We start from the raw sequence: 12,108 nt of genomic DNA, 5'->3' as shown, positions 1-12,108 counted from the left end.
AGAAGAGCCTGTCCTGATGGAAGAACTGTATCCTGAGTTGTTCCTGAACCTGAATCGTAACCTGTTACTTCCCTAATAAACCCTGTAATTTTAAGTATTGTCTGTGAGTTCCTTGTGGCCATTGCAACAAATCATTGAACTTAGCAGAAAAGGAGAGTGCTGTGGGAGGGACAGTTGGTGTCAGAATTGCTAAAAAGGTTGGAGAGAGGAGGTATATCTGGCCTCTGCCTCATAGGAATCAGCCTTGGGTTGTTGATTTTGATTATCCTTCCCCCTTGTGAAGCTAGACTGAGGAGGTCAGACACCTCTGCCATGCCATGCTTACATCAGGCATCACCTCAGAATCTTATGCCCTTGCCTACTCCACCTTGCATCCTCCCTCCAGAGGCAAAGGCTATCCTCACTTTTATAATAATCATTGCGTTGTTTTTCTTTGTAGTCTTACCACCTGTATATGCACTTCCTAAACAATCTGGTTTAATTTTGCCTGTTTTTAAACTTCGCATAAATGAAATCTGTTTTGGTTGTATATTACTGCATAACAATCACCTCAAACCTCAGTGACCTGAAATAACCATCATTTTATTATTGCTCATGGATCTGGAGTTGACTGGGTTCAGCTGGGTGGTTCTTGCTCAGTGTCTTACATGTGGTTGTGGTCAAACGACGGCACGGGCTGGGGTCACCTTGGAAACTCCATCCCTCACATCTCTTTCAGTTGCTGCTGGCCTCTCCAACTGGTCTGAGCTTGCTCACAGTTCGGTGACTGGGTTCCAGGAGTGAGTTGCTTAGGAGGGCCAGGAGGATCATTTTATGATCTAGCTTCAGAAGTCAAGTAGCATCATTTCTGTCATGGTTTTCCCAGGTCCCAGGGGAGGGCAGTTAGAACCCACCTTTGGATGGGAAGTGTATCAGCATCACACTGTCAGAAGAGGTGACGCGACAGGAGATTTTGTGACATCATCTAAGGAAAATACAATCTGTTACAGAATCATACAATACACAGTTTTGTGTATTGTATCTTTCACTCGACATTAAAAAACCAAATCAAACCCATTGCCATCAAGTCAATTGTGACTCATACAAGTTATGTGTTGCTCTACTTCGCTCATTTTCACACCTGTATGCTGTTCCACCATGTGAATATATCACAGTGTGATTATTCAGCCTACTGTTGATGGACATTTGGGTGCATTCCAGTTTTGGCTAATAAAATAATGTGTACATTTGGTTCCTCAGAAAGTTAAACATACAAGTGCCATATAACTCAACAATTCCATTCCTATATATATACCCAAAAGATATGAAAGCAGCAAAGAAAACAGACACATGTACACCAATGTTCATTGTAGCACTATTCACAAGAGGCAAAAAGGCAGAAACGGCCTATCTCAGTTACCTAGTGCTGCTATGACAGAAATACCACTAGCAGATGTCTTTAACAGTTTATTCTCTCACAGTTTAGGAGGCTATAAGTCTGAATTCAGGATACTAGCTCCAGGGGAAGCCTTCCTCTTTCTGTCGGCTCTTGGGGAAGGTCCTTGTCATCAATCTTCCCCTGGTCTAGGAGCTTCTCAGTGCAGGTACCCTGAGTCCAAAGGATGCACTCTGCTCTTTGTTCTTCATTCTTGGTGGTAGGAGGTTCCCCCTGTCTTTTATATCTCAAAAGAGATTGACTCAAGATACAACCTAATCTTGCAGGTTGAGTACTGCCTCACTGGCCCTAATCCTGACTCATTAACATCATAGAGGTAGGATTTACAACATATAGGAAAATCACATCAGACAACAAAATGGTGAAAAATCACACAACACCGAGAATCATGGACTAGCCAAGTTGACACACATTTTTGCAGGACACAGTTCAATCCATAACACAGCCTAAATGTGCATCAACGTATGAATGGATAAATAAAATGTGGTGTATATACACACAATAGAATATGACTCAGCCATAAAGAGAAATAAAGTCCTGATACCTGAACCTTGAAAACACCGTGCTAAGTGAAGTAAGTCAATCACAAAAAGACAAGTATTGTGTGCTCTCACTCATATGAAATATTTAGAATAGGCAAATGCAGAGACCAAAGTTTATTAGTGGTTACCAAGGGTGGGAGGGAGGGGAAGGGTTGAGTAATTGTTGAGGAAGCACTCAGTTTCTGTTTACGGTAGTGGTAAATTTGGCAACAGATATCGGTGATGGTTCACAACATGATTAATGTAATTGATGTCACTAATGTAAATTATATACCTGAAAAATATTGAATTCGCAAATGTGTTATTTTATAACAATAAAACAAACAATGGATATTCTTGTACAGCTCCCTTGAAATACATGTGCCCTTGTTTCTTTGGCTTATAGGATGGGCACTCATTCAACTTTTCAAGATAATGCAAACTATTTTCCAAAGTGTTTGTACCAACATAGATTCCCATCAGCTGTGTGATCAGGCCTGTTTCTTCCCTCTGCCCCAACACCTTTTGGGCTGCCAGGGAAATGTAACTGATCCTGCTTTTCTTTCACCTGTGGCAGGACCTGCCTCTCTGTCTCTTTTCAGCTGCACTCCTGAGGGCTGGCATTTGCATGGGCTCTTCTTCCCTGGCCACAGTACCCACACTGTGGGCCCTCCCAGGACATCCCTTACTTCGTTTAGAAGGTGGTTTTCTGGGCTGAAGCTCGAAGCTGCAGACACCATGTAACCCCTCTGCAGCCCCTCCATCTCCCGGGGCCATGGCTCTGGGGCTCCTTCAGATGTGGGGCTCCAGGCATAACCCAGCGTCCTCTTGTGCGCACACTGTGTTAGAGTTCACATGATCCTGGTTTGTCCCTCATTTGATCCCGCCTGCTTTCTCTCTTCCAAAAACTCTTCACAATTTCTGGTCCACTAATGATATTCTTTAATATTTTCCATACTGTTGTAGGTTTACTCATTTTTGACATCGTCACTGTTACATTAAACTGGACTTGGATAGGGAGGGAAGTAAACACGTAGGTTCTGTCTGCCGTCTTGAACTGTTTTTAGATGCCATAGTTGGTTCCTACTGTTAGCGACCCTATGCACAACAGAACGAAACTCTGCCCAGTCCTGTGCCATCCTCACAATCGTTGCTGTGTTTGAGCCTGTTGTTAAAGCTACTGTGTTGGTCCATCCTGTTGAAGGTCTTCCTCTTTTTCCATAATCCTCTGCTTTACCTAGCATGGTTTCCTTCTCCAGGGATCGGTCGCTCCTGATAACATGTCCAAAGTGTGCAAGACAAAGTCTCGCTATCGTCGCTTCTAAGATGCCTTCTGGCTGTACTTCTTCCTAGACAGATTTGTTTGTTCTTCTGACAGTCCATGGTATATTCAATATTCTTCACCAACACCATAATTCAAAGGCATCAGTTCTTCTTTGGTCTTCCTTATTCATTGTCCAGCTTTCGTATGCACATGAGGCTATTGAAAGCACCAGGACTTGGGTCAGGCGCACTTTAGTCCTCAAAGTGAAATCTTTTTTTTTTTTTTTTTTTTTAACACTTTAAAGAGGTCTTTTGCAGTAGATTTGCCAACTGCAATACATCCTTTGATTTCTTGACTACTGCTTCCATGGGCATTGACTGTGGATCCAAGTAAAATGAAACCCTTGACAATTTCGGTATTTTCTCCACTTATCATAATGTTGCTATTGGTCTGATTGTAAGGATTTCGGTCTTATATATGTTGAGGTGTAATCCCTACTGAAGGCTGTGGTCTTTGCCCTTCATCAGTAAGTGCTTCAAGTCCTCTTCACTTTCAGCAAGCAAAGTTGTGTCATCTGCCTATCGCGGGTTGCTAATGAGTCTTCCTCCAATCCCGTTGCTGTGTTCTTCTTCAGGTAGTCCAGCTTCCTCGATTATTTGCTCAACATACAGATTGAATACGTGTGGTGAAAGGATACAACCCTGACACACACCCTTCCTGATTTTAAACCATGCAGTACCCTTTTGTTCTGTTTGAGTGACTGCCCCTTGGCCTATGTACAGGTTCCGCATGAGTGCAATCAAGTGTTCTGGAATTTCCATTCTTTGCAATATTATCCATAATTTACTATGATCTACACAGTCTAATGCCTTTGCATAGTCAATAAAACACAAGTAAACGTCTTTCTGGTATTCTCTGCGTTCAGTCAAGTTTCAGCTTACATCAGCAATGATATTCCTTGTTCCATGCCCTCTTCTGAATCTGGCTTCTGTTTCTGGCAGTTCTTGTCAATGTACTGCTCCTGCAATCATTTTTGGATAATCTTCAGCAAAATTTTACTTGCATGCGATGTTAATATTGTTTGATAATTTCTGCAGTCCCTCAGATCACCTGTTTTTGGAATGGGCATGTATATGGATCACTTTCAGTTAGTTGGCCATAGCTGTCTTCCAAATTTCTTGGCATAGATCAGTGAGTGTTTCCAGCGTTGCATCTATGTGCTGAAACATCTCAATTGGTGTTCCGTCAATTCCTGGAACCTTGTTTTTCACCAGTGCCTTCAGTGTGCAGCTTGGACTTCTTCCTTTAGTACCGTTGGTTCTTGATCATGTGCTGCCTCCTGATATGGTTAAACGTTGACCAGTTTTTTTGGTACAGTGACTCTGTGTATTCCTTCCATCTTCTTTTGATGCTTCCTATGTTGTTCAGTGTTTTGCCCACAGAATCCTTCAATATTGCAACTCTAGGCTTGAATATTTGCTTCAATCTTGAACTGAAAGCCCCTCAGCTCTGGTAATGTTTTCTGAACTCTTTCCTTAGCCAAGTCTCCAGCATCTACCTCTCTAACCCTCAGGCTCACTCGTGCCTGTCCAGCCCAAGCCAGTCTGCCAGGCAGTCAGGGCCAGCATGTGGCAGAGGGTGCTGGTGTCCAGTAACAGAACACTCCCCCACCATGGAAGAGAAGGGCTGACTTTTGGCTGAGCCTATGGCTATGCAGCTATCAGACCACATTTCCCTCTTCTTAGCAGCCAAATGTGGACGTGTGACTATTGTTGTATGACAGCTTCTGGGTAATTTCTTTTAACTTCCTGGCAAGCTGGGCTCTTGGCTTCAGTTCTGTGAGCTCGCTTCCAGGGCTTCCAGGGCTTCCAGGGCTCCATCCAGACCAAGCCCAGCCACACCAGCACTCCAGCTGTCCTGCTGCTTCCCCTCCCTGTGCTCCTTACTGCTCTTGCCTAGGGTCTTCCCTTTCTCGGAATTCTTGTTCCTACCTTCACCCTGATGAACTCCTACTTGTTCTTCTAAACTCACTTCAGGGTCAGCTCCTCTCTACAAACTCCCTGCTTCCCAAGTAGGTGGTTGGGTTCTCTCTGCCCAGCCTTTCCCTATCCTTTGCTGCTTCAGTCCATAGGGTCTGGCCCCACAAGCTTGGTGCTCCTGAGGGTGGAATGAGAACAGGTGAAAGCACATTCATAGCAGTGTCCCCTAAAAGAAAAAATTTTTTTTTTTTTTTTTTTTTTTTACAGTGTGGATATTCATTCCGCCAGTAAATGCTGCATGGTCAGGCCCAGCCAAGAGCAGTCACGAGACAGGGCAGCCCCTTACACAAAGGAAGCCCGGGGGATGACTATGTATGCATCAGCCTGCGCACTCTTGCCTCTGCTCCAGGCTGTTCACCTTTCCGATCTGGCTGGGCAGGAATCACACCACTCCATGCGGGAGACCTTGCCTTCCCAAGGATAGATCTTGGGAAGGGCTGCAGACACAGGAGAGCACCACCCATATCCTTGGCCTCTTGTGGCCTGGACTGGATGCCCATCCAGCCAGAGGCATAGGGAGGTGAAGGGGTGCAGAAAGGGATAATTGCCCCCAGGCGCAAGTCCAAGGGGGGACCAGACAAAGCCGGCCAGTGAATCATACCCCCCCCACACTCGAAAGGGCCAGTGGGGGTGGCTGGGGGGCAAGCATAGAGATCACCCTTGGCTGTTTGTTATCCTTTCTATGCCTCTTTGTCCAGCTCTGGCTTATTCCTTGTTTTGGCAAATGTTGACCCAGGCCTGGCCTGGGTGCCAAGTCCCAGTGGGCTTGACAAAGGCAGGGTAAGAAGGAGATAGGATCTGAAGCCAGGCTCCTAGGAACAAGCTGGGTGCCCGCCCTGTGTTTACACCAGCTTCCTGCTCCTGGGCTTTCTGTCTGGCAAGCTGGGTGTGCCCACAGTCTGAAGAAGGCAGGGAGGTGTGGGCCAGATCCTCTCCTGGCCTCCTACGACCTGTGTACCAGCCCTCCCTGGCCTGTTCCCTGAGTGTAGGGGATAATCACAGCCCACCGGGCACAGAGCACTGAACAACAGCCTATAAGCTGGAGGGGGTGACAGGAACCAAAGCATTCTAAGGTTTGGTATTGCATGGGAGGAGGGGAAGGAAATTAACTTTAGAGGTTAAAAAAGTAGGATGACCACTGCAACAGGTACAGAAGATATAATTTCCAAACAAGTAGAGTGGAAAATAGGAATGAGAAAAAGACCAAAAAAATTAATACAAAGGAAGACTGGATGCAGGACTGGGTAGGGAAGAGAGCTGGACATAAGAAAACACATAAGAAGATGGTACAAATAAATCCAAACATAACTGTAATTACAACAGTGTTTAAAGGGACCGAATGCTCCATATAAAAAGATTGCATGACAAAGATTGTATGAAGAACGAAATCCAGTTTTATGTGATTATAGGAAAGCAAAAACCAAGCCCACTTCCATCGAGTCGATTCTGACTCATAGCAACCTTGTAGGACAGAGTAGAACTGTCCCATAGGGTTTTCAAAGCTGTGATCCATACAGAAGCAGACTGCCACATCTTTCTCCCATGGAGCGGCTGGGGGTTCACAGCCAAGCACTTAATCACTGCGCCACCACAGGAAGCCCTCCTAAAACATAAGAAAACAAAAGATATATCATGCCAGGATATCCAAGAGAAAACTTGTTAGCTGTGTCAACATCAGATAAAATTTAAGACAGCAAAGCCAAAAGTTGATTTGTTGAAAATAGCCAAATTTCTGAAAATATTAACAAAAAGAGAGAAGGAAAGAAGTTTTAACCATAGATGATCCAGAGAGTAAACAGAAATATAAAAGGCTATGTCAACTTTCTGCCACCAAATTTAAAAACAATTGAACTGGATAATTTCTTGTAAAAACACAGTTTTCCAAAATGGAATCCAGAAGAAATAAAAAACCCAAATCATAAGGATTAAAAAAAAAAAGATCAGTCATTTTAAATCATCTCCTTTCCCACAAAAATGTTCAAATAGATTTGCAAGCAAGTTCTACCTTTCAAGAAACAGATAAGTCCAATAGTATACAGAGTATTTCAGAGAATAGAAAAATAGGGAACACTCTCACCTCATTTTTATAAGGCTAGCATAACCTTGATATGTGAACTGAATAAGAACAGTACAAGATATAAACTTAACAGAAAAGTAAGTTTATGAACACAGATCCAAACTGAATCTAATAATGCCAAGTTGGGTTTATCCCAAAATTTCAAGGTTGGTATAATATAAAATTATATAATGTAAGTCATCACACTAACAGAATAAGGAGAAAACCACAAAAATAGTTCAAAAATGCAGAAAAAAATCTGATAAAATGTAGCATTCATTCATAAAAAGTAATGAAATAGGAATAGGAGCTAACAAAATAAAGAACATCTACTAAGAACCTAGAGCAGACAACATAATGGTGAAATGTTGAAAGCCTTCCCTGAAAGATCAGAAACTTGACATGAATGTCCACTATCAAGATTTCTAGATGACAAATTATTGGAGATTGTAGCCAGTGCAGTAAAACAAGAAAAAGAAATTAAAAGTATAAGAATTTAGAAAGAAAACTCTTATTATTTGCAGATAATATGTTAATTTACATAGAAAACCCAAAGGCATCTATAAATAATTAGAATTAAGTGAGATTGCTGGATTCAAAATGAAATTTACTTGCATTTGCACATTAGCAAAAACCAGAAAACATAATTTTAAAAAGATACAGTCTACAATAGCAACAAAAATATCAAGGGTCTAGGAATAAAAAAAAAAAAAGTACAAGCCCTATAATACAGTAAAAATAACATCTTATGGCACTTCTTAAAGGCCAGCGGCTACTCCAAGCACTTCAGATACATGAGCTGGTTTTTTTTTTTTTTTTTTTTTATTAACTTTTATTGAGCTTCAAGTGAATGTTTACAAATCAAGTCAGACTGTCACATATAAGTTACTATACATCTTACTCCTTACTCCCACTTGCTCTCCCCCTAATGAGTCAGCCCTTCCAGTCTCTCCTTTTGTGACAATTTTGCCAGCTTCCAACTCTCTCTATCCTCCCATCCCCCCTCCAGACAGGAGATGCCAACACAGACTCAAGTGTCCACCTGATATAATTAGCTCACTTTTCATCAGCATCTCTCTCCTACCCACTGTCCAGTCCCTTTCATGTCTGATGAATTGTCTTCAGGGATGGTTCCTGTCCTGTGCCAACAGAAGGTTTGGGGACCATGACCGCCGGGATTCCTCTAGTCTCAGTCAGACCATTAAGTATGGTCTTTTTATGAGAATTTGGGGTCAGCATCCCACTGATCTCCTGCTCCCTCAGGGGTTTTCTGTTGTGCTCCCTGTCAGGGCAGTCATCAGTTGTGGCCAGGCACCAACTAGTTCTTCTGGTCTCAGGGTAATGTAGGTCTCTGGTTCATGTGGCCCTTTCTGTCTCTTGGGCTCTTAGTTGTCATGTGACCTTGGTGTTCTTCATTCTCCTTTGCTCCAGGTGGGTTGAGACCAATTGATGCATCTTAGATGGCTGCTTGTTAGCATTTAAGACCCCAGATGCCACATTTCAAAGTGGGATGCAGAATGTTTTCATAATAGAATTATTTTGCCAATTGACTTAGAAGTCCCCTTAAACCATGGTTCCCAAACCCCAGCCCTTGCTCCGCTGACCTCTGAAGTATTCAGTTTATCCCGGAAACTTCTTTGCTTTTGGTCCAGTCCAGTCCAGTTGAGCTGACCTTCCCTGTATTGAGTGTTGTCCTTCCCTTCACCTAAAGCAGTTCTTATCTGCTAATTAATCAGTAAAAAACCCTCTCCCTCCCTCCTTCCCTCCCTCCCTCCCCCCTCGTAACCACAAAAGTATGTGTTCTTCTCAGTTTATACTATTTCTCAAGATCTTATAATAGTGGTCTTATACAATATTTGTCCTTTTGCCTCTGACTGATTTCGCTCAGGATAATGCCTTCCAGGTTCCTCCATGTTATGAAATGTTTCACAGATTCGTCACTGTTCTTTATCGATGCGTAGTATTCCACTGTGTGAATATACCACAATTTATTTACCCATTCATCCGTTGATGGACACCTTGGTTGCTTCCAACATGAGCTGGTTTAATCCTCGCAATATCCCTGTGAGGAAGGTGTCCTTACTCTTTCCACTACGTAGGTGAGTGAACTGATCTAATCTTCCCAGCATCACAGGCACAGGCAGCCTGGCTCCAGACCCTGGGCTGTAGTCACTGTGCTTCGCTGCTTCAGTATAAACTTAATACATGCTGTATTACCTTCCTAGTGCTGCTGTAACGATGTATCACTGACTGGGTGGTTTATAAGAATTGGAATTTATTGTCTCACAGTTCTGGAGGCTTTGTCGTTGTTGTTGTTAGTTACCATTGAGTCATTTCCAACTCATGGCGACCCCACGTATGCAGAGTAGAACTGTTCCATAAAGTTTTCAAGGCTGTGACCTTTCAGAAGCACATTGCCGGGCCTGTCTTCTGAGATGCCTCTGGGTACCTACCTCAAAACCGCCAACTTTTTGTCTAATAGTCAAGGGCTTAACCTTTAGCGCCACCCGGAGACTCCTAGACATTCAAATTCGGGATGTCAGTCAAACAGCTTACAGGATTTGTTTTTGTGGCTTGGAGGTTTAGGGTCATGATTTCACAGGACATCTCAGTCAATTGGCGTAATACTATTTTTCAGTGCTTCTGTTCTATCTCCTAGATTGAGGTATAGTGCCTGGGGTCTTCAAAAGCTTGCAAGTGGCTATCCAAGATACAACAATAGGTCTCCTTTCACCTGGAGTAGCAGAGGAAGAAGGAGAGTCAGAAATTGAAGGAGGAAATGTTGCCTCCATGAACATCTACCTCCTTTGCATGAGACCGGAAGAACTGGATAGTGCCCGGCTACCATTACTGAACATTGTGATCAAAGATTCTATAGAAGAATCCTGATCAAAAGAGAGAAAATGCAAAACAGAATTTCAAATTCCTATGGACTCCAGACCTTTTGGAGCCATCGAGTCTGGAATAATACCTGAAGCAATTGCCCTGAGATAACCTTTACACCTTAAACCTCAAACCAAAACTATCCTCTGAAGTGTGCTTTGAACCAAAAAACAGTTATCTTTATTAGGAAAGTATATCTGCCTTGAGCATTTTGCTTTTTCAAGGAATTAGTCTGTGTGGGATCAAAATGACAACAGTATATCAAAAGGTTAGATTAGAAGTTTAGGGGGCAATGAGTTTATGATAACGGTGGTAGGATAATCTGGAAAACTATAATGAGAACAGTTATGCAACTTGTCACTGAACTGTACCTGTAGAATTTGTTGAAATAGTGTATCTTTTGCTATGCATATTTTCACCAAAAAAAAAAAAAAATCAAATAAATAACTTTTTAAAAAGGTATATATGAAAAAGAAAAAAAAAATAAGGGTCTCAACAGGACCATGCTCTCTCTGAAGGCTCTGTGAGAAGACCCTTTCTTAGTTCTCCCAGCTTCTGCCCTTCCTTACCTTCTCATCTCTGTTAGGGAAATGTTGACTGTTTGGTCTCATATAGTTGATTATTTAAGGTAGCACAGTACTCACATATGAAATTGTTTATTTTATAAGCCAATCTATTATTTAGATGAAAGGTGACCACCGGGAGTGGCTTCAGTTCCTTCAAAGGGTATCTTAGGGCAATAGTCTCAGGGGTTCCTCTAGTCTCTATCTGTTCAGTAAGTCTGAACTTTTTAGGAATTTGAGTTTTGTTCTACATTTTTCTCTCTCTCTATCCAGGACCTTCCATTGCATCCCTGGTCAGAACTGCCGGTAGTGGTAGTTGGGCACCATCTAGTTCTTCTGGTCTCTGGCTGTGGTTCACGTGGCCTGTTAGTCCTGCAGACTAGTTTCTTCTTTAAGTCTTTGGTTTCCTTCATTCTCCTTTGCTCCAGACAAGTAGAGATCAATAGTTGTATCTTAGATGGTTGCTCACAAGCTTTTAAGACCCCAGATACTACTCACCAAACTAAGATATAGAACATTATCTTTATGAACTAAATTATGCCAATTGGGTGAGTTTTCCCAAAAGATCAAACCCAGTAAACCAATCCCACGATGTATTAGGTTATGTCCAGGAAGTATCTGTAACTATGCCCTAGGTGCTTTATTTGTATAGTATGTTTTGAGACTGGGGAGTGTGAGGCTTCCTGCTTTGTTCTTCTTAAATATTACTTTGGCTATTCAGGGCCTCTTTCCTTTCCATATAAAGTTAGTGATTAGTTTTTCCATTTCAGTAAAGAATGTTGGAATTTGGATTGAGATTGCATCATATCTATAGATTGCATGGGGGGGGGGTGTTGACATTTTCGTAATATTGTCTTCCAGTCCATGAGCATGGAATGTCCTTCCATTTACGTAGGTCTCTTTTAGTCCCTTATAGTAATGTTTTGTAGTTTTCATTGTATAAGCCTTTTACATCCTTGGTTAGGTTTATTCCTAGGTATTTTATCCTTTGGGTGGGAGGAGCTATTGTAAATGGTAGTGTTTTCTTGATTTCCTTTTCAGAATTCTCCCTGTTAGGTGTAAAGGAACCCATCTGATTTTTATGTGTTGATCTTGTACACTGCAAAATTGCTCAATTCTTCTATTAGATCCAGAAACTTTCTTGTGGAATCTTTGGGATTTTCTACGTATAGGATCATGTCATCTGCAAACAGGGATAGTTTTACTTCTTTCTTTCTGATTTGGATATCCTTTATTTCTCTTTCTTTTCTTATTGCTCAGGCTAAGATTTTGAGTATAAGATTGAACAAGAGTGGTGAAAATGAGCATCCTTGTCTCATTCCTGTTCTCAAGGGGAAGGCCCTCTGT

Source organism: Loxodonta africana, chromosome 19 (assembly GCF_030014295.1).
Source record: "Loxodonta africana isolate mLoxAfr1 chromosome 19, mLoxAfr1.hap2, whole genome shotgun sequence".
NCBI classification, from domain to species: domain Eukaryota; kingdom Metazoa; phylum Chordata; class Mammalia; order Proboscidea; family Elephantidae; genus Loxodonta; species Loxodonta africana.
The sequence above is the reverse complement of the archived record's forward strand: the minus strand, read 5'-3'. Positions refer to the sequence as shown.